The 25,737-nt window shown below is 50.2% G+C and overlaps 1 protein-coding gene across 3 annotated transcripts in view; it reads right to left on the bottom strand.

The window, feature by feature from the left end:
* Positions 1–25,737, bottom strand: part of ZBTB7C (zinc finger and BTB domain containing 7C) — a 325,652-nt gene that overhangs the window by 135,169 nt on the left and 164,746 nt on the right. For all 3 annotated transcript variants that reach the window (XM_074340004.1, XM_019721283.2, XM_074340005.1), the window contains one exon: positions 4,308–4,369. The gene's annotated coding sequence lies outside the window, so the exon portion shown is untranslated. The remainder of the gene's footprint in view (positions 1–4,307; positions 4,370–25,737) is intronic.

Raw genomic sequence — 25,737 nt, 5'->3', positions numbered from 1 at the left:
GGAGACAGAAGCCGGAGAGCCAAAAGCTACATGGTAGCAAGTTGGGTCTGAGATGGAATCCAGACTCTGCCTCCCGGCTGGCTCACAGCTCTTTCTGTTTCCTTCCCAGAGACGTTAGTATGCTGGCCCCTGGCTGTCCTGTTTTCCACCCCAAACTAGGATCTGGTCCACCTTCTCAAGCCTGGTCACCCCCTTCCTCTGCAGTCCTGGGAAGCTCAGGCCTAGTGGGGCCCGAGTTCCAGAACATTCACCTCTTGAAAGTGCATACACATCTATAGCTTTGAGTCATTCCTGCAATTGCCCATATATGTTAGATGTTGTCTAATTAAAAACAATCACCATCATAATAATAGCAGTAGTTGCATTTATTGCTTATGCTGCTCTAGGCTCTACACTACCGTCCCCTTTTAATATAAAAATATTTGTCATCAATGGAATTATTTTACGTTGCACCAGACTGTGTGTAATCCAAACCAGGCCAAGAGCTGTGGGTTGTGCCTTACAGAAACTGCCCCACCAGAGGCAGCTGACAGGCCATTATTCTGTGTCCTGCAGACTCTGTGCAGTGATAAGGAAACGCCACCAATTTGATGCTTTATCTGGTTGCAGGTTGAGGAAAGATATTATTTCAATCAAGATAATGATTCTATTTCTTGGACGGAAATGAGATTTTTTTTTTCATTGCCTTGTGGGGGTGCCACCAACATCTTGGGGCGTGAACAGGTCATGCCCAAGTTAGAGGATTTTCTTGCAACCGGAGAGAGCATGTCAACATGAAGGAGAACTGGAAGGAGGGAGCTCGTTTGCAAGAGAAAAGCATACACGCCAGGCCTGTGAGATTACAAAGTAAGTTCTCCGCGGACATTTACAGGCGTTAGACAAAACCTGAGAAACCAAAATTCGGAAGGTGCGCACACAAGGTGAGCCTGATAGCCTGGATTTCAAGTGAGGCAAATGGCCTATAAGGGCAATAATGAGAACGAAACTGCACCGACTAGACGCTCAGCTATGACAGGATCTTAGAAGCTTTCTAAACCTGCCTGTCACGTAGGGTAGATTTCCTGTGTAACTGCTGACAGATGACCCAGCCGCTCTTTCAACATGTCCTACGGCAGGGAGCGGAGCTCCCCAACAAAGGAGCCTGTTCCATCAGGGCCCCGCGTCTGCGATGAGAAAGCTCCTCCAAATTATAGTCCAGTCACTTCATAAAAGGAAACCACTGTGAAAATTCACAAGGTGCTGATACTGCAGTCAATCTAAACAAACTTTGGGAACAGTACACCTTTCTGGAAGTCATTGAACAATATGCAAATGACAGTAGATGATAAATGCAGTGAGCTTGTAACCATTTGCATTAAAGAGTGAATGGAGTGAAATTTTCAATTATTTTAAATGTTTGGAAATTTCAAGGGCTGTGATACAGCATCCCCAACTCTTTATATGTGATTTGCTTTAGTGAGGAAATAATAATAATGTGTGATTCTTATATCAATTGTTTATGTAGGAATTCTAAGGAGTTTGGAAATGTTTGTAAAGTTCGTATGCATTTTGAACATTCCCCTGAGAGCTGACCTGGGGAATTATTCTTTCTCCAAAGAAAAGGCACATTTCAGCTCACTCCCTTTGGAAAAGTCCCAACTGCTAACTCTTGAGGACCAAGAAGGCGGTATTTGACTGCACTGTGTCAGATTCACCAAACCTTTGAAATTTAAACCACACCATTATGGGTGTGCCTAGACAATCATTGGAAAGTAACCCCAAACCCTGGTAATATTGGTTGTCACCATGAGGAGAGCCAGGCTGCTTGGGGACAGAGGTGGGAACGAGACTTTTCACAGTATACCTCTTGGTACTTTTGTATGTAGAGCCATGGGGCTATATTTCGTATTAAGAATAAAATTACCATTAACAAAAGCATACCGGTGTTTCAGTGAAAACAGACTTTGACACTATTGATTTCTATATTTATATATATACTCTTAAAATACAAAGTTATGAGGAGAAAATTACTGCACAGTCAGGTGAAAACTACATGTGGCTAGCTTCCAAACAGGGATGCCCATGGGCACAGTGGTAAAAGCAACTGACGCCCCACTCAGTTCCCCTTTACCGGCTGGGGCACCCACTCCCCAGCTGTTTTCATGGGTGGTGTTCTCAGACCCCTGCTCTCCGTCAAGGCCATGACTTGGAAGTTGCCCTGGCAGCACCATTCTGGGTGCCGATGACGAATGAGGGGAGACGTGAGACCTGCCCCTTGCCTCCACGCCAGACATGACTGCAGCGCATTTTACTCGGAGCAAGCCAGAGAGGAACTTGCCCTGGCACATCCTTCCTCAGCTACTCCTTCCGTATTCTGCTCTCCTCTCTCTCCCTTCCAAGTTTCCCCTAGAAGTTCTCCCTTGATACACCCAATGCAGCTCAATCCTTGCCTCGGGCTCTGCTTCTAGGGAATCCCACCGAAATCAGTCACCAGTGTCTCCAAGTGGAGCCCCCCTGTCTTTCCAGAGGGTTGTCCCTGGAGGTAGAAGCACACCTGAGCCTTCCTTTTTGAGGATCACACCCACCTTCCCACTTGGCCAAAGCCCAGCTGGCTCACACCATACATCCCTGAACACCAGCACAGCAAAACGCTGGCCCTCCACAACTGAGTTCCCTGACCAGACCCCTGTGGGAACGCGTAAGTACTCTTCTTCCCCAGGAGGAACGAGCAGGAAGCAGGTGCAGACCCAGACAGCCTGCCCCATAATCAGATAGCCAGTTACATGCCTCAGAAAGTCAGCGTGAATGTCAGCTCTACCACTTATTTGCTGAGCGAATTTGAACAAAAGCTTTCACTACCTCTGAGCCTCAGTTTCCTCCTCTGCAAAATGGCAAGACCCAACGGAGCCTCTGTGAAACATATATGAGGCAATGAGTCAAGCACGCGGCAAACTGGTAACGCTATGTAAATACTGGTTGTTGTGCGTGAGATGTAGAACCAGCTAGCGTCCCTGCTTGCTTGGAGCAAATAACTAGTGAACCTTTGTTAAATAAATAAGCCCCAGCTGCCCCTCAACCTGGGCATAGGGCCTAGAGCTCCCTGAGGGAGAGGCAGCTCCAGGGACGTGTAAGTGGATGTTAGGAGCACCGTCCTGGTACCTGTCTACCTGGAGCTCAGGGTGTGTCCCATCATTGATCTCATGGGTGTCTGGTGGCCCTCGGCTGCAGCTGTCTGGTGAAGGCTGTGTGTGCATGTGTGTGTCTGAGCTATAGGGAGGATCCTCAATGCAAATTTCCTGCAATCTGTCCAGTGTATATATTAATATCAGATACAACCTTGGATTTGCTGAAAACCTCATGCGGCCATTTTCACACAGTGAATCACAGGCACACTGGCCCAAACTTAATTTGATGTACATAGATGAGGGATACTTTATTCCATCCTGATTCTTTGCACATGGACCATTCACGAAGCCATGCTGAGCCCTTCACGCCGGGCCTTGCCCAGCCTCACCCGTGGTGCCCCCATGCCCCTCAGACCCATGCCTGTGACTCCCTCCACGCAGACCATGGGATGCTCCCCTCCTGGCACCTCTGCCTGTTCCTTCCCCCTCCACCAGCCCAGTACACGTCTCTTTCCCCAGGAAGTCTTCCCTCCCTGCTGCTCCCTGAACCAGCGCTTCTGCCTGTGCCGTGAGGGCAGAGCAGGACCGTCCGCCCATCACAAAGTTCCTGAACCGCCTCACGTGCAGATGTCTCCTCTCCCCACACCGACCTGAAGCTCGCCCATAACAGGGCCTCGGCCTGCTGCTTCTCTCGTGTTTCTCAGGCCCTCCCAATACTGCCAGCTACTCCGTGATTCATAATCCTCTCAGGTTAGGGAATGGATTAGGTCACACGATTGCGCTCACTTTAACCCACTGGTGAATGGCCTAGATGAGGATTTACTGTTCTAAACAGGGCCAACCTCACAGCAAACTTAGACTTGTACCAACTGTTTGTGGCTCCAGAGTGAAGAAAATGCACAGCTTCCTTATCCCCAGAGGAGTCCTGCTCCCGGGCATGCCAGTCAACCGCAAGGGAGGAATCTCTTTCGTGAGCCAGTGGGCTCACTCTCCACTCAGAGGGCAGAGCTGGGGTTTAAACCATGAGGCTTCACCTCCAAGCTTCGCAGTCCTGGGTCCAGCCCCACTCAGCCAGAGACACCTCCAGAAGAACCGAAAGCCGATTCCATCCAGGTCATGCTCCCTTCCCCAAACAGGGAAACCTGCCCACTCCCCAGGAATACGGTCAAACCACAGACCTAAAAAAGCAAAATTCATACTCACAAGCAACGACGCCTTCGTCTTAAATTTCAGGCGGACAGTGTCTCTGCAAACCTGCTCATTTCCTGCAAAGAGAAGAAAGGGACGGAGAAGCATATTAGCATCTGCTCTGGGCATCCTTCGGTAGTTTCCTGGCCGACCTCGGGCTTCTGCACCTTCTCTGCATTCTCACGCCCAGGAGCACGCTCCCCTCCCAGGAACACTGTGTGCTAGTTGGGTGGGCTCCCCCGGCTCCCCACAGGATCCCACCCCTCCCAGCCGTGGGCTCGGTCCACGCCGCCTCCCTCCCCCTTCCCGTAGCCATGCCAGTCTCAGATTGACCACTGCCTCCAATTCCCTGAAGGCGCTGGGCTTCTTCCCACTCTGGAGTGAGGCCTCCTCTTCTGTAGCATGGGGTTGCCTAGCAACCCTGCCCGCCAGCTCGGAAGGCCCTCCTAAATTGGACCTCACAGCACAGGGCATCTCCTTGTACAGCTGCCTGAATCTTAACAATCTGGTTCTGAATAATAACACAATGGTAATTGCATGCATGGGCCCCAAACTACATTTAAATAATGTTCAAGAGCTGACACACACCAACAAAGGCCAGAGAATGCATTGCGGAGGTTGACTGCGGGGCAGGCAGGGCGTTCAGTGCGGGAGGGAGGTGACACCCAAGACTTGAGTTAATGACAATGCCAAGCTGAACTGTGAATTTGCCTGCTTTCTGCCTGAGTGTGTCACCACTTTAATGTGTTTTAAGTGAGTTAGGGATCTGTAGAGGCAATTAATGCCCAGAGGTAGTGATGCTTCAAGACAGAATGTCCTTTAGTTCTTCTTTTTTTGAGGGGGGGTGGATAAGGGAGGCCAAGGAGGGAGAGGAGTGCGGGAGTGATTTCCCTTGGCTTTTACAAGCATGGCTAAACATGTTTTAGAAGGTGGGAGACAGAACTCCGTCAGCAAGAGCACAAAGCACTTGCTACCTTAGCGAGGGACAAATTCAACAGGAATGATGTGTTTCAGGATAAGAGGTGAAGGGAACGAGGCCTGGACACTGGCTAGCATGTGGACGGAAGCAGCTTAGCGTGGTGTGGGCAAAAGCCCCGCGCGCCAGAGTCCAGCCCGCAATCTGTGTCCCTGGCAGAGGGTAATGAAGACCTCTGCTCCCAGCACAAGAGCCTTAACACGTGGGAAATGGCCAGCTGGCAATCTGCTTCTCGTGCAGTGATAACAGTGACGACCAGCCGATCGGACCTGATCATTTGAAAGCCGGAAGCATTTTTTTTTTTAAAGGCTCAAAATCCTCCCGCAAGGGACTTACACGCCCATGGTCATAGCAGCATTATTGACAATAAGCAAGAGATGGAAGCAACCCAAGTGTCCACTGAGGGACGAATGGATAAACTGAATGTGGTATATGCATAGAATGAAACCGTATTTACCCTTAAAAAGGAAAGAAATTCTGACACGTGCTACCACATGGATGAATCTCGAAGGCTATGTGAAATAAGCCAGTCATTCACAAGAAGACAAACATTGTACGATTCCACTTATAGAAAGTTCCTAAGTAGCCACACAGAGAGAGAAAGAAAGTAGAATAGAGATTAGCAAGAGCTGGTGGGAGTGGAGAATGGGGAGTTCGTGTTTTAACAGTACAGAGTTTCAGTCTGGGAAGATGGAAACATTCTAGAGACGGACGGATGGTGGTGAAGACGGGGCAGCAATGTGACCGTCCTTAATGCCACTGACTGTACACTTTCAAATAGTTAACACGATGCATTTTATGTTATGTATATTTTACCACAGTTTTTAAAAAGGGCCCTGCGGTAATAGCACAACACACAGCGTTTTCTCCATAAGACTTTTGTCCAGTTTCATCTTGGAAGTGGCCTGTGCCATTCACACTCTCAGACGGGGAGACTGTCACCAGGGCTCAAGGACAAACTGGACCGTGTGAGTCAAGGCCAGGGACAGCCATGGCCCGTAAGCGTGGAGTATGTGTATTCCAGTCCGAAGGACGTGTCCGAGGACTGAGATACAGGATTCTCTGATGCCCACCTCCACCCTCGCCCTCTGGACGTTGGCCTCCTTCCGCTCAAACTGTCCCTTGCACCGTGTCCCCTGCCTGCCTCCTCCCTCAGGCACGAGGGCTCCAATGACACTCTCTTCCATACCCTCTGCTCACCCCGGGCTCCCTGCCTAGACAGCCCTTTCCTGACCTAATTCTCTTTCTCGTGGACCTCCATCAGTCCCCTCTCCTCTACCAAACCTTCCAGAAACCCCCCACTGCTGCCGTCTCCGAATGGCGTAGCCTGCAACGAAGCACTTGCTTAGGTACTATCCTATGTTCCTGTCTGAAAATGTCACCTCTCCCAAGAAATCCCTGGCAGGACCCCTGAACAGGAACTGTCACTAAAGTTTTTGGCTGTCACAGGCCCTGGCTCAGGGCTGAGCACACGGTGGGTTGCTTCTCAAGGCTCTGGGAAGGTGGATGGGTCCTGCCTCCTTTCTCAGGGAATCTGACCACAGCTTCCCTGACCCGGGGACACAGTGCATCTACTGGCTGCGTAGCCCTGCAGGTAAATATTCTAGGCGGACGTGCATTTCCCTCCAGTCATTTAGAGGTGTAACTCAATGTGTGCGACAAACAATTGAGCATTTACAGATTTTATTAATTTGGAAAGGTCATTAGAGCTAACAGCTTCCCCGAGTGAGAGTGAATAAATAGCGTGGATCATTTTTTTCAGTGTCCTGATTTTTTTTCTTGGAATGTGCTTGAAACCTTAAAAAATAGTGTTACAAGTAAAAAATAAAAATAAAAAGGCAGGAGGTGGGGGTTAATCCAGGCTTAGGAGACAGGAGGAGCCCAACGCAAGCTCTGGATAAGCCTCTTCGCTTCTCGAAGCCTCATTCTTCTCTGCAAAAGGAGGGAGTGGTTGCTAAGGTCCCTTCCAACTTAAACAAAAATAAAATTACAATTTGAGGTGAAAATGTGAGCTTAGCTAGCGACTTTCCCAGCTTACAGCTACTCCCCTAGCCCCTCCCATCCTACCAGGTGTTGGGCCCTACCTCACTTTTGGGAGGTAAGGTAAGAGTTCTCGCCCCCTCAACCAAGAAAAGAGCCTTAAGTATTTCAGGTGCCTCTCCAGACCCTGACCTGGGGGCTCTCCAACCTGACAGTCTGGCTGCCTTGCTCTCATCAGACCATTAAGGAACGCTCCAGACTAATAACTTGTCTTCTTGAATCCCAGGAATGGCTGGACATGGGCCAAAGGGCATCATCTAGGCCCTGTCGCCCCAGCCCTTGGCTCTGTGACCAGCCAGTGCTCTCAAGGGCTAGACCTCTGCGGGCAGATGCCCGTGGTTCTCCCCGCGGTGAGAAGCAAGCAGCCTTTAAGGAGAGGAGGGCTCGGGCTCCAGCCTGCTGCCATGGGGAGAGAGCTGGCCCTGACCTGGACAATGCAATCTGACATTCCCTCCCTTTCTCTATCCTCATCCCCTCTTCTCTCCGCCCAAGTGTAGAGGACACACTGGGCAGTGGGAGGCCCACATCTGTCTGCAAATGTGAGCCCAGGGACACCCATGCCCCCACCTGCGGGTCACTCCTGGCTTTCAGTAGCAATAAGAAGTCTAGGTGTGAATCAAAACTATGACTAACAGCCTAATAGCAATGGTAACATTAGCATTACTATTAGGTAACACTAACTAATATTTGTGTGATGCTTTGTGACTTCAAAAGGACTTAAGGGTAGGATTACGACCTGATAACCCTATTGTGAGTCGAAAGTATCGTTAAGTCACAAATGCACTTCATACTGCACTGCAGCGTGTGGGCAGCTCACCCTCGGTTCCGTGCCTGAGTGGGAGGGGCAGCTCAGGGCCACGGCCCAGCCTCACGAGGAATGACAGACCGCAAATCGCTAGCCCGGGAAATGATCGCAATTCAAAACGTGAACTACACTTTCTCCTGAATGCATATCGCTCTCACTCCATCGTCAAGTCAAAAAATCCTAAGTCAGACCATCCTCAGTCAGGGACCATCTGTACTTTCCCACATACTTGTCACGGGGGGAGGACAGATTCCCCTCACTGACGGAGTACCTGCTGTATCCCAGGGTCCTGCTCCTTTCTGGGGACGCAGACATGAAAAGGTGTGGTCCCTGCCCACAAATTCTCTCCGGGAGGGTGGATAGTCAAGAAGACAGAGGCACAGAGAAGCTGAGTGACTTTCTCAGAGTCACCCAGCTGGCAAGTACCGGCCGTGCTCAAACTAAGTCGTGGCCTTGGCCCCTGTGGCCTTTGGAGAAAGACCACCCGCTCATCCCCAGCCTTTGTGGAGAGGCTGCCTTGAGATCTGATGCAAATTCATAAAATCTTTTCTTTTTTCTTTTTCCTTTTTTTTTAAAACTCTGCTTTTTTGAAACCTTTCTCTTCTAGGAGTTGCTGCGGCGCTTACAATCGGCCTGTGACACAACACTGGCATCCTTCTCAGAGTCTCTTGGCTGTTTGAAAAATAAAATGTCTGCATAGAGGAACCCTCTAGATCCCTCACTTTACAGACCGGGCAAACGAATCGTCCAAAGTCCCGCCCAGGACAAGTCCAGAACCAGAACCTGCATCCCGGGATCTGCACACATGCACCTCACATTGGTGGGAGGGCAGCTTCAGGCTGTGTCCTGCTTCCTCTGAGCCCCCACAGCAGCCCCTCAGCAAACATGTGGGGCTGGGATCCCGTTCTTTGATGCGCACCCCCACCCCCCCATGGTACTGAAGGGACTGGCTCTGCCCCCCTGACGGCCTCACAGGGAGGAGCAGAGGCCATGAGAAGTGCCCTCAGGGGACAGGGACCTGCTGCAGGGCCCCACCGCTCTCAGGAGGCCACAGTGCCTCATGAGTTAGAGCCAGACTGGCCCTGCCATTGACAAGCTGTGTGTCCTTAGGTAAGTGACTTAACCTCTCTCTGCTTCAAATTTCACCAGCAAAATGGGCAGAATGACAGCCCCTACCTTGTACCTTACAGGGTGGAAGCGAGGATTAAATGAGAAGATGGAGGGAAACATTTGGCACAAGACCTGCCATTCTGTGTGTTTTCAGGTGAGGTCATAGGGACCAGCTTTTCCCTGGCTGGTCAGCGCCCTGAGCTGAGACACTGAATGCTGTGATCACGGCTAAGTCCCCAGCGCCTGGCATGGGACTGACACAGAATGAGCGCTGACTGTACTCCTGTGGGAAGTGCTGCGGGGCTAGGGGCCGCCCAGCAATTGACAAGAAGAGGCTGTGGGGTGGGGTGGGGTGCAGGGGACGGGCTCAGGTTGCTCAGCACAGGGTTGGTGGTGACAAGAAGATTCCTTCGGAAGCTGTGTTGAGTGGGTTGAAATCAGCTTTTTCTCTGATAGTAAAATCAACACCCTGGGAATGCAAAATGGTACAGCCACTTTGGAAAACAGCTTGGCAGTTCCTAACAAAGTGAAACATACTCTTACCATAGGATCTGCTAATTGTACTCTTAGGTATTTGCCCGAAGGAGTTCAAAACTTACATCCCCACAGAAACCTGCACATGGATGCTTACAGCAGCTTTAGTCACGATTGCCAAACATTGGAAACAACCAAGGTGTCCTTCCATAGGTGAATGGGTAAGTAAGCAGTGGCACATCCAGACAATGGAATATTATTCAGCACTAATATGAAATGAGCTATCAATCTTGAAAAGACATGCAGGGAACTTGAATGTATATTACAAGTGAAAGAAGCCAATCTGAAAAGGCTACATACTGCCTGATTCCAACTATGACATTCTGGAGAAGGCGAGATGATGGAGACAGTAAAAGATCAGTGGTTCCCAGGGGGGAGACAGGACAAACGAATAGGTACAGCACAGGGAAGTTTTAGGGCCGTGAAACTACTCTTTATGGCACTATAATGGGGGGTACATGTCATCTCACACTTGTCCAAGCCCGCAGAGTGTGCCACACCAAGAGTGAACCCTAATGTAACTGATGGACTCTGGGTGACTATGATTTGTCAATATTAGTTCTTCAATTGTAACCAATGTACCACCACCACACAATTACCAGATATTAATAAACAGGGGAAACTTGAGGGGAGGAGGGAGGAAAGGGGGTATCTAAGAACTCTCGGTACTTAATGCTCATTTTTTTTCTATAAACCTAAACCTGCCCTAAAAAAAAAAGTCTATTAATTCTAAAAAAAAGTTAATCACCGCAAAACACAACACTCAGGCCAATCAGTATACAGGTCATCACTGAGCCGGGATGGCAAGTCCAGGTCCGATGCTGGGAACTTGGAGGAGGGGCCAAAGACCAGCATGATCCCCCCAATTGGAAGTACCACCATGCCCAGCCAAAATGTTAGCGATGGTGTAGGAAAGCCAAGTGGGGGGGGGGGCAGCAGGACCCCCAGCTGGTGACACAAACAGGACTGTGCATTCCAGCAACCAGGACGGCTCTAGCTACTGGGCAATGACTCAGACTTAATTTGTCTTCTCTGCGCACATGCCTGGTGCCAGGCTCGCCCGCCCTGCCTGGCCGAGGAGAGGTCAGAAAGAGACTCAGCCGCCCCGCCTGCAAGCCAGACTCTGCCCAGCCTTTTCCTGTTCCCTCCACCCCCAATCCAGATACAGTAGGTGCTTGATAAACACTGAATTAAATAGTGACTACTGCTACGCGTCCTGCCATCCCCCTCAAAGGAAAGGACCTGATTGTAAGCCTCCCGAAGCCCTCAGCAAAGTACTTGCTAAACAGAATGAAGAACAGAAGTCATTCTGTGCAAGTGACACACCTAGGAGAGACCTTGTATTTGGTCATGGGGCCACTCAGAGGGGCATACCCGGCACATGCTAGTGTGCTCAGCCCTGAGCCCCCGCCCAGTACGATGGACAAGCCCAGCTCAGGCTGGGAAGGGCTGAGGGGCCAGTGTGCCCTGAAACAAGGTGGCAAGTGTGTGGAATCATTGCCAAGCAGCCTGTGGGGCTGGCGGGGAGGCGGAAGCAGGATAAAGGCCCTGGGTCCAGGAGTTGGACAGGGGAGGCGCCACAGGGAAACCCAGGAAGTGTTTGTAGAGAGTGAACTGGGGTCTGGCCCATCCCACCTAGCCCAGCCTGGTACCAAGCCAGTTTGGTCTGATCTGACTCAGAGAGGGGGTGAAGGGACGGAAGTGTGTGAGCCTGTGTGTCCCTGGGAACAGTCTTCTAAGGCAACCGAATCCTCCTTCAGTCACTGCTTTAGGGGTGATGGCCCCTTAGAATTCCCCATTTCTGTGAACTTGGCCTAGAATCTTAAAATAGCCCTGAGAAGGAGGGAGGTCTGAGCCAGGAGCCAAAGCCAACAGTTGGGGCCTGCGCCTGGGAGAGGGGGAGGGGAAGAGCCTGTCCAAGGAACAAAAGCCTGATCTCCCTGGTCAGGCTGCCCAGCCTAGTCCCGGCTGCTCAGTCACGCACATTCGTTTTTTTCTAGCCTCAGTGACGTGTTCCTGGGGCTGGGCAAATCTGAGCGAGAGCTGACAGCCGGTATTGGCCTGGAGCAGCTGAGAGGGAGATGGCCACTCAGACCCGTGGACCCCAGCGGCCTGCCCCACACACTGCTAAGGCTTCGGAAGGGGGAGGGTGGCCGCTGAAGGGTCCTCCCCCCTGCATTCTGGCTGGTGGAGCAGGGATGGTTAATTCTCAGTCAAAGTACAGGTGGGCACAGGGGAATGACAAAGAATATTCAGCGTTACATTATAATATTGACTAACAGTTCCCCATTGGGAGAGAAGAGGAGCGTTCTTTCTATAACACAAGGAAAAGAAAGAAAGCTAGAGGGAGTCTTCACGTCTGCTGGGCCCAGGGAGACAGCACCCCAGCAGGTGAGGGGAGGTGGGGTGTCTCACAGGTCTAACAAGGTGGTCTGATTTCACTGGCTGATGGTGCGGGAGGAGGGGCCGCTGTGGCATTTGCCTCGGTGGGACCCCCAGCCCCGCCTGCCTGGTTTTCTTGCTGAGTGGGGCTGGGATTCGAGGCTGTGGGCAAGTGCTGGGAGGGGAAACCAGAGGGCAGTGGGCGCCAGCCTGCCAGTCCTTGTAGGGGCTGACACCAGGCAGGGAATGGCAGCCTACGGAGCTCCAGACAGCAGGATGGGGAGGCAAGCCCGCTCTGCCTTAGTGACCTCAGGCACCTTCTCCTGCTGCGGGGGGTTTCGCCCCTGGCCTTCTTTCCTGGCGCCCCAAGTCCCATCACTCACATTCCTCCTGCTATCGACACCTGCTTTCCAGAAAACTCTATCTCCCCCAGGTGTCCACTGTGACAGGAACCCTTAACGCCAGCCCCTTTTTCTCTCCAAGTCGAGCCATTTCCAGCCCCCTCTCAGGTAGAAGGAAAAGTTGATCCCCTGGGAAAGGGATTAATTTTACCTTTTATTTTTGAACTCCACTGTCTACTCTGCATCACAGTGACCACTAATCCGACAGTGACACAATGACAAGTAACACAGAGGCAGTGCGGATGGTGTAATGGATATCTATCTGCAAAGGGGACAGGCGACCCCTACAGAAGGGGAGCCCCTGGGAGAAGGCTGTCTCAGAGGATGTGCCCTCCAGCTCCTGCCCCTTATCTTCCTGGCACTGGACCACTGCCTCCCAACATGGAACCTTGGTAAGGAAGCCATACATTTCATTGTCCCAACTGGGACACTTCTGAGAGTGAAAGGGGACACTATTAATAGTTATCCAGAGACAGCACGCATAAAGTGGCTGTTCCAGGCCAAGCAGGATGTGTCACCCCTGCAGTGTCATTCAACCTTTGGGGCTTGGGAAAACCCAGTTAGGGCTCTTTTCTGGAACTTCCATGGCATGACTTGGGAAAGAGAGGCCTGCCTCTACCACCCAGCTTGCCCTTCCAGGAGGAGGTGTCAGAAACGGTCCTGAGAGAGGCCATCACGCCAAGCAAAGGCCCAGTGGGAGCACTACATGCATCCATGTGAAATATAAGAACTCCGTGTCTGGCTCTACCCGCCCCCAGGGTTCCCCACCCCAGACCCCGCCTCCTGCAAGAAGTCTGCCGGATACCCCACTGCTCTCAGCTTTTTGTGTCTCACGTGTCTGAGTTCCCTGTGTGTGTGGCCATCTCCCCCATCAGCTCACCAGCCCTGGAGGGCAGGTACCATTCTGTGTCATTCATCTCCTGTCCGTCCCCTCTCCCCCGACACCCCCGTGCCTTGCTTACAGGGTGTCTCTGATTTCAAGTTGCTGGAAAGAACCCAGGTGAATGGACTCCTGCAATCCCCTCTGTAATACTAGGGACCCAGGGCTCTAGAAAGTCTTCTTAGCCCTTGGGGAGTTCACTGGTTCTCCCACATCAGCTTCTACGTCACCATCAGGGCAAATACTCCTGAATTTCTAGGTCTTTGCAAGAGCAATGGTGAGATTTGTGCAATCGTGTAGGATGGTGATTGTTGGGTGGGGGTGTCTGAAATAAAATCCAGAAAGGAGCCTGAGAAGAACTCCATTTCCATAGCTGGGGGGAGCGTGATTTGGCCAATGAACATGGGTGAAAACCTCCACTCATCGCCTAAACTCTCCCCATATCTTAGAAAGATAACACGGCCCTCAAGACTAAGTGCAGGAGGGAGGTACATGCAGTAAGCTCAGGGGGTAACCAGAAAGGGCTTCCTGGAGGCGGCAGACAGTAAGCGGAAGCTTGAAGGATGGGGAGCATATGGAGAGTAGGGGCAAAGGGCAGTCTAAAAAGGGGAGACTGAGCAAAGTTGCAGAGGCAGGAGTGAGTCCAGCACAATCAGGGCAGTGACTTATCAGGTCTAGTGGAACAGAGGGTGTATGCAGAGAGGAACAGAAGACGTGACTATAAGGGCAGATAAAGAACCCCAAATGCCACCTCCGGCCTTAAATCTTAGGCAGTTGTGGGATCACCTGCCCTCACTGCGATGGTCTGGGGGGAGAACAGAGAGAGTGGAGGCTGGATAGCAGCTTCAGGCCCCTGGGAAAATATCTGGGAGGGAGCAGAGGGACTGGCCAGGCTGAAGATATCCCCAACTTTCTTCCTGCTTCCCCTCAGTTACTCCCAATTCTGCCAGCTCTGGGGAACCCAGCCAATGAAGCATCTGTGGCCCAAAAATGTACTCTCGCCCAGCATACCAGCCTCTGAGTCACAGGGGTGGGAGCGAGTTTCCAGGAGCTAAAGCCCATGCAAACATGATATGATAGAAATCATCTTAGCTGAGATGATCGGTCAGCTAAGTGAAACTTTTTAAAATCTAACGTACACTTGTACATTCATTCACCAGACTTTGGATGTAAAGCCAAGACCTTTCCTTTCACTTGCATGTCCTGGGTGGAATTGTTGCTATTGTTTTTCTTGCATAAATCCCACTCGTAAGACACTGTGTACCATTTCCAATTACAGCTGTTTTTAAGTGGAATGAGAAATTAAATATACTTGTAAAATAATCTGAGTGCAAAAGTCTCCTCTGCTTTTTTGACATAACCCTAACCTTTTTCATAGCTGTTTCACCCACATCTAACTCCACATCATTTTTTAAAAATGACTGGTCATTTTGGGGTTTTTCCTAAGCTTCAACTTAGTTTTTATAGGAACAACTATTTTTCCTTTTTTCTTTTTTTTTGCAATGGTGTTTAATTGGCTTGTATACTACTTAATTAAATTGCATAATTACAATAGCAAGTTCCACTGGCATAAACAGATTTGGGAACGAAGCCAGCTGTCTTTAGGAAAGCACTCAGCTCAGCTGGTGGGAGCAGCCGTGGTGAATGTTTTGGACAGCTACCTTCTTGCCCCACATGTTTCTCCAGCTGCGGGCATCCGTCAGATGGAATGGAGAGAGCTGGTGAGTTTGGCAAGATGGTTAACTGCGGTATAAAGATTGCCTAATGCGCCCCTTCTCAGGACCCAGGTGAAGGTTCATTCTCCACGGACTGAGGACCTGATGCTGCCCTGCCCCCACCTTGGTCCTCACTTGGCTCTCCTTCCTCTCACCTCCACCCTGTGCTGAGTGGGCCCCACCCCTCCGGATGCTTTTGCCCTCTTCCCCTCCCACACCCAAGGCTTCCCCCATTGCAGCTGTCTTGGAAGAATTTGGCAAACGAATGGCCACAGCTTTCGTGACCGGCAATAGCCAAATGTACCACCTTCCCAGAGGCAATGGAAATTCTTCCACAGAGAAGTTTCTAAGGACGTCTCGTCTCGTCAGGCATCTGGAGTAAGTTGGCTGGGAGAGATGTGGAGTCAGGGGAACGTCTAGGAGTCGTCCCTCAATCACACCATTTTCTGAGGCTAAAATTTTTGGTCCTGTTTAACTGAGTCAGAGCTGTGCCCACTTCTGCAAGAAGATGAGACTCTACTTTCGCCTTCGTGTTCCCAAACCTTTTATATGGCGTGGGATGTTGTCGTGCAGGGAGGCCTGCGGGGTCTCTGCTCCCACTCCCCACACAAGAACGCAGGATATGGTGAGGCCAAAAAGGAACACCCACGGAGCCATAGGTAGGGGAGTCATACCACTATATTCTCTCTGGCGGCACTATACTCTCACTGGGGGCTGGATCCACACTGTCCGCAAACCGCCATCCACGCTTGCCAGCCCAGCCGCCATCTTCTTGCTAGCCCCCATTCTTCTCTCTTCTTCTCTAGCGTAGCCACAGCAGTTATATTAGTGGCCAATGGCTTACTGGTTACAGCTGACGGCCAACTAGCCACAGCTGATGGCCATGCAATCACAGTTGGCCATTTACTACCTGAGCCAGGCACCTGTCTATGTGAGGCCGAGAGCCTGGAAACTGCTTTTTGGGGCTCTCTCCCCACAGATGTCCTCCCTCTTTCAACCTCCCTCATCAAAGTCATTTTGTCTCTATACAGTCTTCCCTATCTCACGGGTAACACAGAGCATAAGTTAACATTTAACTTAAATGCCATCCAGCCAACCAACCGATCAATCATAAGTATTAGTAGGCACCAACAACTCACAAGGAGAAGAAGGAAAATACTCCCCAAAGGAACACATTTGCAGTGGACATTTGCTGTTTTGAGCCACCCACCATTTTCCCCTTCCTCTTAGTAGGAGAACCCCAATTTCCTCCCTGATTACTACCTGCTCCCCACAGCCAACGTGTTTTAGGAATTGGTCGTGTTTGGCTTAAGCTGGTTAGCTCAGCTCAGCTTCCTGGCCATGGCGACTGGAACAAATTCTATCACAGAAGATGCAAGGAGATGTTTGCTTGGGACCTCTGGGAGAGAAGCTCCGTCCCTGGAGTTGTGGAGGGCACATGTAAGGCCTGGAGCTGCTGCAGCCACTTTGTTACTATAAGAATTCAGAGGGGAGCACTGAGCTACAGAAAAATGGCGCTGGAGACTTCATCAAACTATTCCTGAAGATCACCTTGCTTCTGAACTTTTCATTTACCTAAACCAATACATTCCCTCTAGAGTTTTTTAATTGATTAACTTTTTTAAAAGCAACCTAATGCATATACATGGCTTGAAAAATAAAAAGTAATAAAAGCCCAACAATGAAAAATAGCAGTCCCTGCTCCAGCCCTCTCCACAGAGTCCCAATTCCCAGAGATAAGCACTCAATTATTTTAGCTATTTCTGTTGTTCTTTACTGCCATGTTTCTAAATGCCATGCTGCCTTAGTTAGCCAGGGCTGCCATAACAAAATACCATAGACTGGGTGGCTTAAACAACCTGAATTTATTTCTCATAGTCCTGGAGGCTGGGAAGTCCAAAGTCAAGGTGCCAGTTAATTTGGTTTCTGCTGAGAGCCTGTTTCCTGCATTGCAGACAACCACCTTCTCTGTCTCCTCACACAGTGAAGAGAGAATGAGCTCTGTAGTGTCTCTTGTCATAAGGATGCTAATCTTACCGGATCAGGGCCCCACCCTTATGACCTCACTTAAATCTTAACTACTTCCTTACTCCAAATATAGTCACCCTGGAGGTTAGGGATTCGACCTATGAATTTTGAGGGGATACAATTCAGTTCATAGCACAGGCTATATATTACTATTTCTATACTTTCCACTTTTTTATTTTTTTAAGATTTTATTGGGGAAGGGGAACAGGACTTTATTGGGGAACAGGGTGTACTTCCAGGCCTTTTTTCCAAGTCAAGTTGTTGTCCTTTCAGTCTTAGTTGTGGAGGGCGCAGCTCAGCTCCAGGTCCAGTTGCCGTTTTCTAGTTGCAGGGGGCACAGCCCACCATCCCTTGCAGGAGTCGAACCAGCAACCCTGTGGTTGAGAGGACGCATTCCAACCAACTGAGCCATCCGGGAGCTCAGCGGCAGCTCAGCTCAAGGTGTCATGTTCAATTTCAGTTGCAGGGAGCGCTGCCCACCGTCCCTTGCAGGAGTCGAGAAATCGAACTGGCAACCTTGTGGTTGAGAGCCCCCTGGCCCATGCAGGAATTGAACCTATAGCCTTCGGAGTTAGGAGCACGGAGCTCTAACCGCCTGAGCCACCGGACCGGCCCCTACTTTCCACTTTTAGCTATTATCTGTTAGTGCCCCATAATGGAAGATGAGGTTTTCTCTCTTATGCCCCCAACCCCACCTCCTCTAAACCCACGTTTCTGTCTTCTGTGTCTTCCCAATAGACTGACAGCACCATTTTTGGTTAAATCACTTGTCAGTGGTCACAGCATCGTGACTGTGTACCTACTGCTTGTGGATGAACCACACGATAGCTCCTTTTTGGCATAATTGGTTTCCTCTAGTGTGAAAAACGGTTTCATGTGCACCTAACACTTATAGACATGCAAATTGACTGCCCGGGCTGCAAAACCCCTCCCAAAACAGTTCAGTGCATTTGGAATCTGTCAGTTCCTTTGGGTTTTCCCAGCAGTCATCCTGTCTACAGGTCCCCATCCTCCAACTCCAGTCTGGACCCGAGCCCTCTGCACAGCTGTCACCTGGGACTTCTTACATTCGACCCCGTATTTCCTGGATCCCACACTGCACGAGTTCCCACTGCTGCCGTAACAAATTACCACCAACGAAGTGGCTTAAAACAATACAAATGTGTTATCTTCTAATTCTGCAGGTCAGAATTCTGAAATGGGTCTCTGTCACTGGGCTAAAATCAGGGTGTTGGCAGGGTCGCATTCCTTTTGAAGGCTCTAAGGGAGAAGAGAACTCATTTCCTCACTTTTTCCAGCTTCTAGAGGATGCCCACATTCCTCGGCTCGTGGCTCCTTTCCTCCATCTTCAAAGCAAGCGACCTCAGTTCTCCTTTGCTGAATGAGTAACTGTCCATCCATAGACGTTCAAGCCTCTGCAGTTTTGCTGACATCTCTCACCTGCTGTCCCCTCTTCTCCGGTTCTCTTTGTCCTTGCAGAGTTGGGCTTTGTCAATTTTTTTAATGCCACGGGTGAGGGGACGACTAGGAAGGGGGCAGAGTTCCATGGATGTGGCCAGGTCACCATGTTTCCCCAGAAAGTCCCTCCTTGAGCTTTGGGCTGCTCTTGGTGCAGTTTCCGGTCCCGTGAGCCAGACTGCATCCTGCCTCACACACCTCTGCATCACAGGGTCCCCTCCTCTGCTCAGGACACACCCGAACACACTGCCCACCCTGCCTGGGAAGCCAGTCCCTAGCACACTGCCCATTTCGGGGTCCACAGGCTCCTCTACACTACTCGATTGCTTCTGTTGGCAGTGCTAGGAGCTTCTAGCAAGTCCTACACACTCTTCTTAACAACCCTCAGTTCTCACTCCCCTTTGAGGTGCTTCCCCACTCCACTCCACTCCAGTTGAGTACAATAACTGGGATGCGCATCCACAGCACGCAACTCCAGACATGTGGGTTTTCCAACCAACCCTATTGAGTGGACCAGTCATGAAGAACCAGCAAAGAACCCTTTCACAGGTACAGGCTACATAATATCACCCACACCTCCCATCTGGTCTCTTTTGTGACCCCTTTCAGGTTCACGTGTCAGAAAACCCCACCCAGACATATTTTGAGACCCACGCTCCATATTTAGTCACAGCGAATGGCCCCGGGTAGCTGGTGTTCATAGCACAGGCTGTACCTGGGCAAGTCCAGGTGTTGCCCAGGGAGACAGACTGCTCATCGATATACCACCACGCTAACCAACAGCAGGCAGCAATGACACACCTCATAACTATGGGCATCAGGTGTAAAATCTAAACCCAGGGGCTGCTTGCTAGCCTGTTATTGCTGCTTTCTCATAAACAGGATTGAAATCCACTGAGTCATTAGGGGAGAGTCTTCCACCAGAAAGGTGCCCTTGAGCAGAAAATGGATCCTTTTTACCAGCAACCCCTCGGAGAAGAAACGGGCACACCGTTCCCCCACAGAAGCACAGCCCAGAGCTGCCATCAGCCATCTGCCCCCATCCTGGCTCAGGCTCTAGCCAATAACCATCTAAATAACAGCCCTGTGATCCAAGTAGCCTGGGAGGTGGGCAAAATGTGGGTGGGCTCCCTGTGGGGCAGTGGACATTCAGCCCAGTCCCCTCCTACCCTCTTGAAAAGCAACACACTGGAGGAGGGGCCAGTGCCAGAGGCTCACCATGGCCCCAGGAAGCGGAAGTTCCCACCCGCCTGGGAGCTGCCCTCTCGGAGCCCAGAGCCAGGTGCAGACGTAGAACAGGCCTTGAGCTGAACGCAGTCAGCGCACCTGCGCAGATGGGCTCCACACAGCCCAACACCTCATCTCGTTCTGCCCATTAACGGCATTGCGTTTTAAGTGCTTCACTTTGGGAAAGTGAATAATTCCCCCTATTCTTCAGAAACTCTGATTCTGGAAAAGAGATTCATCTACTTAAAAATTTTTTTTAAACAACGAGGACAATAAAGGAACTTTCCACTCTCTTCCACCAGTCATGCCTAAGCGCCTGGAAATACCATCACAATCCTGGGACAAACAGCCCAGGGGACTGGCAGGCCACAGAACGGGACACTTTTGTGCCCTAACACACTTGCTCGAATCTCCTCTGTCGTCCATTCCTACGATGGCATCCATCCTGGCTCACTCCCTGTCCACACGCTGCCTAGCTCCTGGCGGAGCCCCAGCGAGTCCTGCCTGGGTGTTTCCGGGCAGCTTCCTCCTTCCACTTCCGCCCTCCGGCTGTCCTGCCTTTCCTCCTGCCTTTTCCCTCTATCTTATCCAGAGCCACCTTCTTTGTCTTGGCCCCAGGCACCGCTTTCTTTTAAAATTTGTTATGAAACGTTCTAGACATATAAAAAGGCACAAAAATCAAACACCAAACACCTGAGTCCCCATCACGCCGCTGCATAAATCAAAGGCAACTTTTTCTAATCCTAGGCCCGCATCCCTTTCTGACACTGAGATTCCTAGCAGCCTTTGTTCCATATTTCCCTGGAAAAAGCCCAGGTTGCTGCATAAATCTGAGGCACAGCCAGCTGTCACCTGGACTCCCTGTATTAATTCTTGCTCTACCCTTCGTGGCTGCATGCAGCTCCGCCAGCCTCCAGCTCACCTGCTTCCTTTGTGACTTGATGGCCTCCCTACCCCAGAGGGGAGTGGCTTGTCTGGGGGCTCTCCTAGTTGGAAGTCACACCTGGGTGATACCACCAGGCTGGACCACTTGCTCTTGGTCCCTTTGTATATCGGGCCTGGTGCTGGGGCTGGGAGGAGGCAGGACAGGGGACACTCTGCCTTCCATGGCCTTGCAGACGCTTGAGGGCAAGGGACACATGCACAGAGGCACCCTGAAGCCAACTGGGAAGGCTGGGATCAGGGGGATTCACCTGTGCAGCGAGAATGGGGGCTGCTGAGGCCTGGGGAGGCCGAGAAGGACTGGAGCTCAAGGGGTGGGTGGGATTGAGAGAGACAGACAGGGACAAATTGGAATCTTTTAGGTGAGAGAAAGCAAATCAATAGAGACAGTTGGGGTGGGGATAGGGGGTGAGCAAAGGAGAGCCCCACCAGGCTGGAGAAGAGGGAGAGGAGGCACGCAAGACGAGCTTGCTGGGCAGGGTCTTGGGTGGCAGTGGGCTGAGGGGCTGGGTGTTGACGCTAATAAAGCTAGGGCCCTCACCACTTCCGGCCCGCCCTGGTTCTCAGATGCCAGCCAGCGGGCAGGGTGTGTGTGTGCCCCAGCCCTTTGTCACTGCTTCCCCACCCTCCCGCCCCGCCCTGTCCTGCCACATACAGCCTGTGGGAGGACACGGAAGGGAAGCAGCTCAGATACTGACCACACTGTTGACATTGGCACATCCTGAGCAGAGGCAGAAGATGACTCGCTGGATACCCTCTCACCCACAGCCTGCCCCAGGAGTCAAAGGGTACCCACGGGCACCTGGTGCCTATGGCTCTGGGCAGGGGGCAGGGCTCGGGAGCCGGTTGCCTTCTCCACCTCCGCAGGAACCTCCAGACTGGGCTCCCCACCGTCTCCCCACCTGAGTTCCTGGCCTTATTTCCCACCTCAGCCCTGCGACTAGGCCCCAGCTGCCCACCCCCACCCATGGCCACACCTAGTCCCCACTATCTGGGTATTTCTGGGTCCTGGGCTTAGCTCCACCACCACACCCATGGCACCATCTGGTAAGTCATTCCCAAAGGCTGCAGTTCTGTCTTACTCATCGTTATATCCCCAGCATCCAGCCACAAGAGAGGAGCTCCGTGGGAGTTAATGAAAGAAGGACCATCCCTCGAGTGGTCTCTGCAGTACAGGGTTGAAAGGAGGAGAGTCTCCTCCACCCAGGATTTCTCTGGTGATTTTTCAGTGACAGCTGTTGGCCCTGCTCAGCCATTGCCCTGGGTCTCTGAGCCTGAACCGGGGGTCCTGACCTGTCAACCACAGTGTGAGGCCTCCCTCGCACATCTGGTAGATAGGGACGCTCACCTCGTGGTCCTCGCCCATTCTTTCCAAGGTGCCCACTCTCATTTGCATCCTTTCCATCTCTGATTTACAGCCAGGCCACTCTATCAGGTCACAGTCTTCAGTGCGGACAGGGTCCCCGAAAAGACAGTAGTTACAGTAGGGCACAGGTCCCCTCTTCTCCATCCACTTGACTCTTCCCAGGCCCACTTAACTCTCACTCAAGACCCACTCAAGACCCTCATGAACCTTCCCAACCCCCAACCCACACTGCTCTTTCCAGCTAAATAATGCCACTCTTACTACCTCCACTGCTCACTTGACCACTGATCATGAATGTTCCCTTCTGGACTGTTTCTAAGGTACAACCTCAGAATTGGGTGGCACTGCAGACAACAACTAATTCCCCCTTGTAATTTCGCCAGGAGGCAAGGCCTAGGCAGAGTGGGAAGGCACATGTTGGAAAGGTTTGAGTCCTTTGATGCTAGAGTCGGAACTGGAGCTCAGGTGTCCTGGGTCTGGCTTAGGGACCCCTCCTCCTCATGCAGCTTGTCCCTTGCCTCCTGATCTACAGCACAATCCTGGAAGGTAAGGACCACGTTGCATGCACTGCTCCATCCCGAAGGACCAAGCAAGAGGTTGCCCAGAGTAGGACCTTAGCGAATATTTGGTGAGTGGTTGTGTCATGTATTCCAACGTCCCAAATGACCTCCACACATCCACTTTTCAGTGTCAGTGCCACCTTTCCTTTCCAACACAGCCCAGGCCATGCCAGAGGCCCCCAAAGAAACCCAACCGAGATCCCTCGGAGGAGAGAGAGGAGGTGTATACATTTTATCTCCTTCGGGAACACTGGTAATTTTCCTTTGGCCTCTGCCTGACTTGTCTTAGCCACTAAGCAAAGAAGTAAGGACTCATTTGAATGGTAGCAAGGGACTGTAAACAATAAAAAAAGCAGCCCAGCTTGAGTGTGGGGTGGAAAGCAAATGTGAAGGGATTTATAGCTGCCTAGGGACCAATAAGCAGGGCCCCAGGGCACTCGGGACATCCCGTTTCCCCTCTTCCTCCTGTGTGAAGATTTTCAGGATAGCCAGTGAAAGGTGTCCCCCTCAGTTACTTTACCATTTGGTTAAGATGAATTAGAAATAATAAATGAATTCAGCAAGGTTGCTGGGTACAAGGTAAATAAACAAAAATTAATTGTATTTTCTATAGACTAGTAACAAACAAATGGAAGGTAAACAATTTTTAAATAGTACTTACAATAGCATCCCAAAAATTAAATACCTAAGAAATAAATGCAATGAAATATGGGCACAACCTCCATAGCGAGAAGAATAAAACAATGCTGAGCGAGATCAAAGACTTAATAAATGGAGGTACTGTGTCCATGCATTGAAAGACTCAATAGTGTTAAAATGTCTGTTTTCTACAATCTATAGATTCAATACCGGTCCATCATAATCCCAGCTGACGTGTCCACATGTGTTTGTGTATGTGTATGTGTGACAAATGATTTTAAATTTATATGGAAATGCAAAAGACGTAGAATAGCCACGGCAATATTGAAGAACAAAGCTGGGGAAATTTCACTACCAGATATCAGAATGACTACTTGCTATTTTCAGTAATAATATAGAGTGGTATAAGTGCAAGCAGCTAGCAGGCCAATGAATAGAGTCCAGAAACAGGCACATTTGTGTATGGTCAGTGATGACCAGGGCTCCACTGCAATTCAGTGAGGAAAGAATGGTATTTACAATAAATGACTCTGAGTCAACTGGATATCTGTATTGAAAAAAAATAAACCTCGATCTCTACCTCACATTAAACAAAAATTAATTTGAGATGGATCCTAGACCTAAGAATTAAAGGTAAACCAATAAAGCTGCTAAAAGAGAACATAGGAGAATAAATCTTCACGACCTTGGGTAGGCTAAAAGTTCCTTAAACAAAACAGGAGAAGCACTAACCAAAAACAGAAAGACTGATAAATTAGACTATATTAAAATTAAGAATATCTGTTAAACAAAAGACACCATGAAGAGAGTAAAGGGACAAGCCAGAGAGAGAAGGTCTGCTACAGGGAACTGATATCCAGAATATACAGGGGAAACCCTCAAACAAGAAAAAGACAGACCAACTGAAAAAAAAAAAAAAAAAGGGAAAAATACTTGACTAGGCACTTTACAAAAGAGGATATCAAAATGGCCAATAAACATATAAAATCATGTTAATGCAAAACTAAGACCACAGTGACATTTCACTACACCAACCAGAATGGCTAAATAAGGTACCAAGTGTTGGTGAGAATAGGGAGCAATTTAACTCTTAAATTACTGGGAGGAATGTAAGGCTATACAACTACTTCAATAAACCGTTTGGTAATAACTACCCAAGCTAACTATACACATACCGTATAACCCAGCAATTCCTCTCTTAGGTTTATACCTGACAAAAATTGTCCTTACTCGTATGTGCTCCAAAAGACATCAGTAAGAATGTTCATAGAGGCTTCTTTCAAAATAGTCTCAAAACTAGAAGCGACCCAATGTCACCAACAATAGAATGCGTAAATAAATTGTGGTATATAGTCACACCAGAAATACTATACAGCAATGAAAAAGAATAAATTTCTGGCATATTTGACCACATGGATAAAGCTCGTGGATATAATGCCAAGTGAAATGCAAAAGAGTGAATATGGCACGATTCCATTCATATGAGTTTAAAACAGCAAAGCTATTGTATGATTACCTCAATCAGGGTAGTGGTTACTCGGTTACTCCTTGCAGGGTACTGACCGGAAGGAGGCCAAAGGGAGGCCATCTGTGGAGAGTTTGAAATGTTCTAATACATGATCAGGGTTTGATGGCAAGAATGTTTACCTATGTAAAAATTCTTCAAGGTGTACATTTAAGGTTTGGGCACTACCAAAAAGTAAAGTAGAGGTGGGGAGTGGGGAGGGCAGGAAAGAATAAGGCAGGACCAGTCAGGATAGAACTGTGGGTTGAGGCTGTCCTTGTGTGGCCTTCCGTGTGCCCCGGAAAGAACAGCGCCCTAGTAAAGAGGTTAACACAGCGTGGGTCAGTCCCAAAGATTAAAAAAAATCACCTTTCACCAGCACCTAGTCCACTTTGAAAAGACAAGTAAACAAGAGTGGCTCTCGGAGAGGGGTCACCAAGTGCAGCTGCCACTGCGGCGGGGGTGGGGGGGTGGGGCAGGGGATACAGGGGATACACAGATGCGTGGCCACCAGAGGCCACAGGGATTCTATCTTGGACCCGTTTGAATCGAGTGCTGGCCACTCTAGAGGAAATGAATAAAATCCGTTTTCTTTTCTTCCTACTTAAAAACCCTAATCTGCAAACTCACTTTTTCTCTCTAACTTCTATTTATTCCTCAGGAGAGAAAGGAGCGGGGAGGTGGGGGGGGGGGGAGACATCTTAGCTGGCACTGAGCCTGGAGCCTTATGTAGATAAGAGAGGTTTAGTTCCATTTCACTCCTGCAGGCTCCCTAACGTCACCACCCACTAAATGTGGAACTTGTCGCCTGCCCCAGGAGGGCTTTGTCGGCACTTCGTTTCATCTCAGCCTGCTCTGGCTGCCCCTGGCAAGTTGGG

The sequence above is a fragment of the Rhinolophus sinicus genome, linkage group LG09 (assembly GCF_036562045.2).
Source record: "Rhinolophus sinicus isolate RSC01 linkage group LG09, ASM3656204v1, whole genome shotgun sequence".
Lineage (NCBI taxonomy): Eukaryota > Metazoa > Chordata > Mammalia > Chiroptera > Rhinolophidae > Rhinolophus > Rhinolophus sinicus.
Note: the sequence above shows the minus strand (reverse complement) of the source record. Positions and strands in the feature narration are given on the sequence as shown.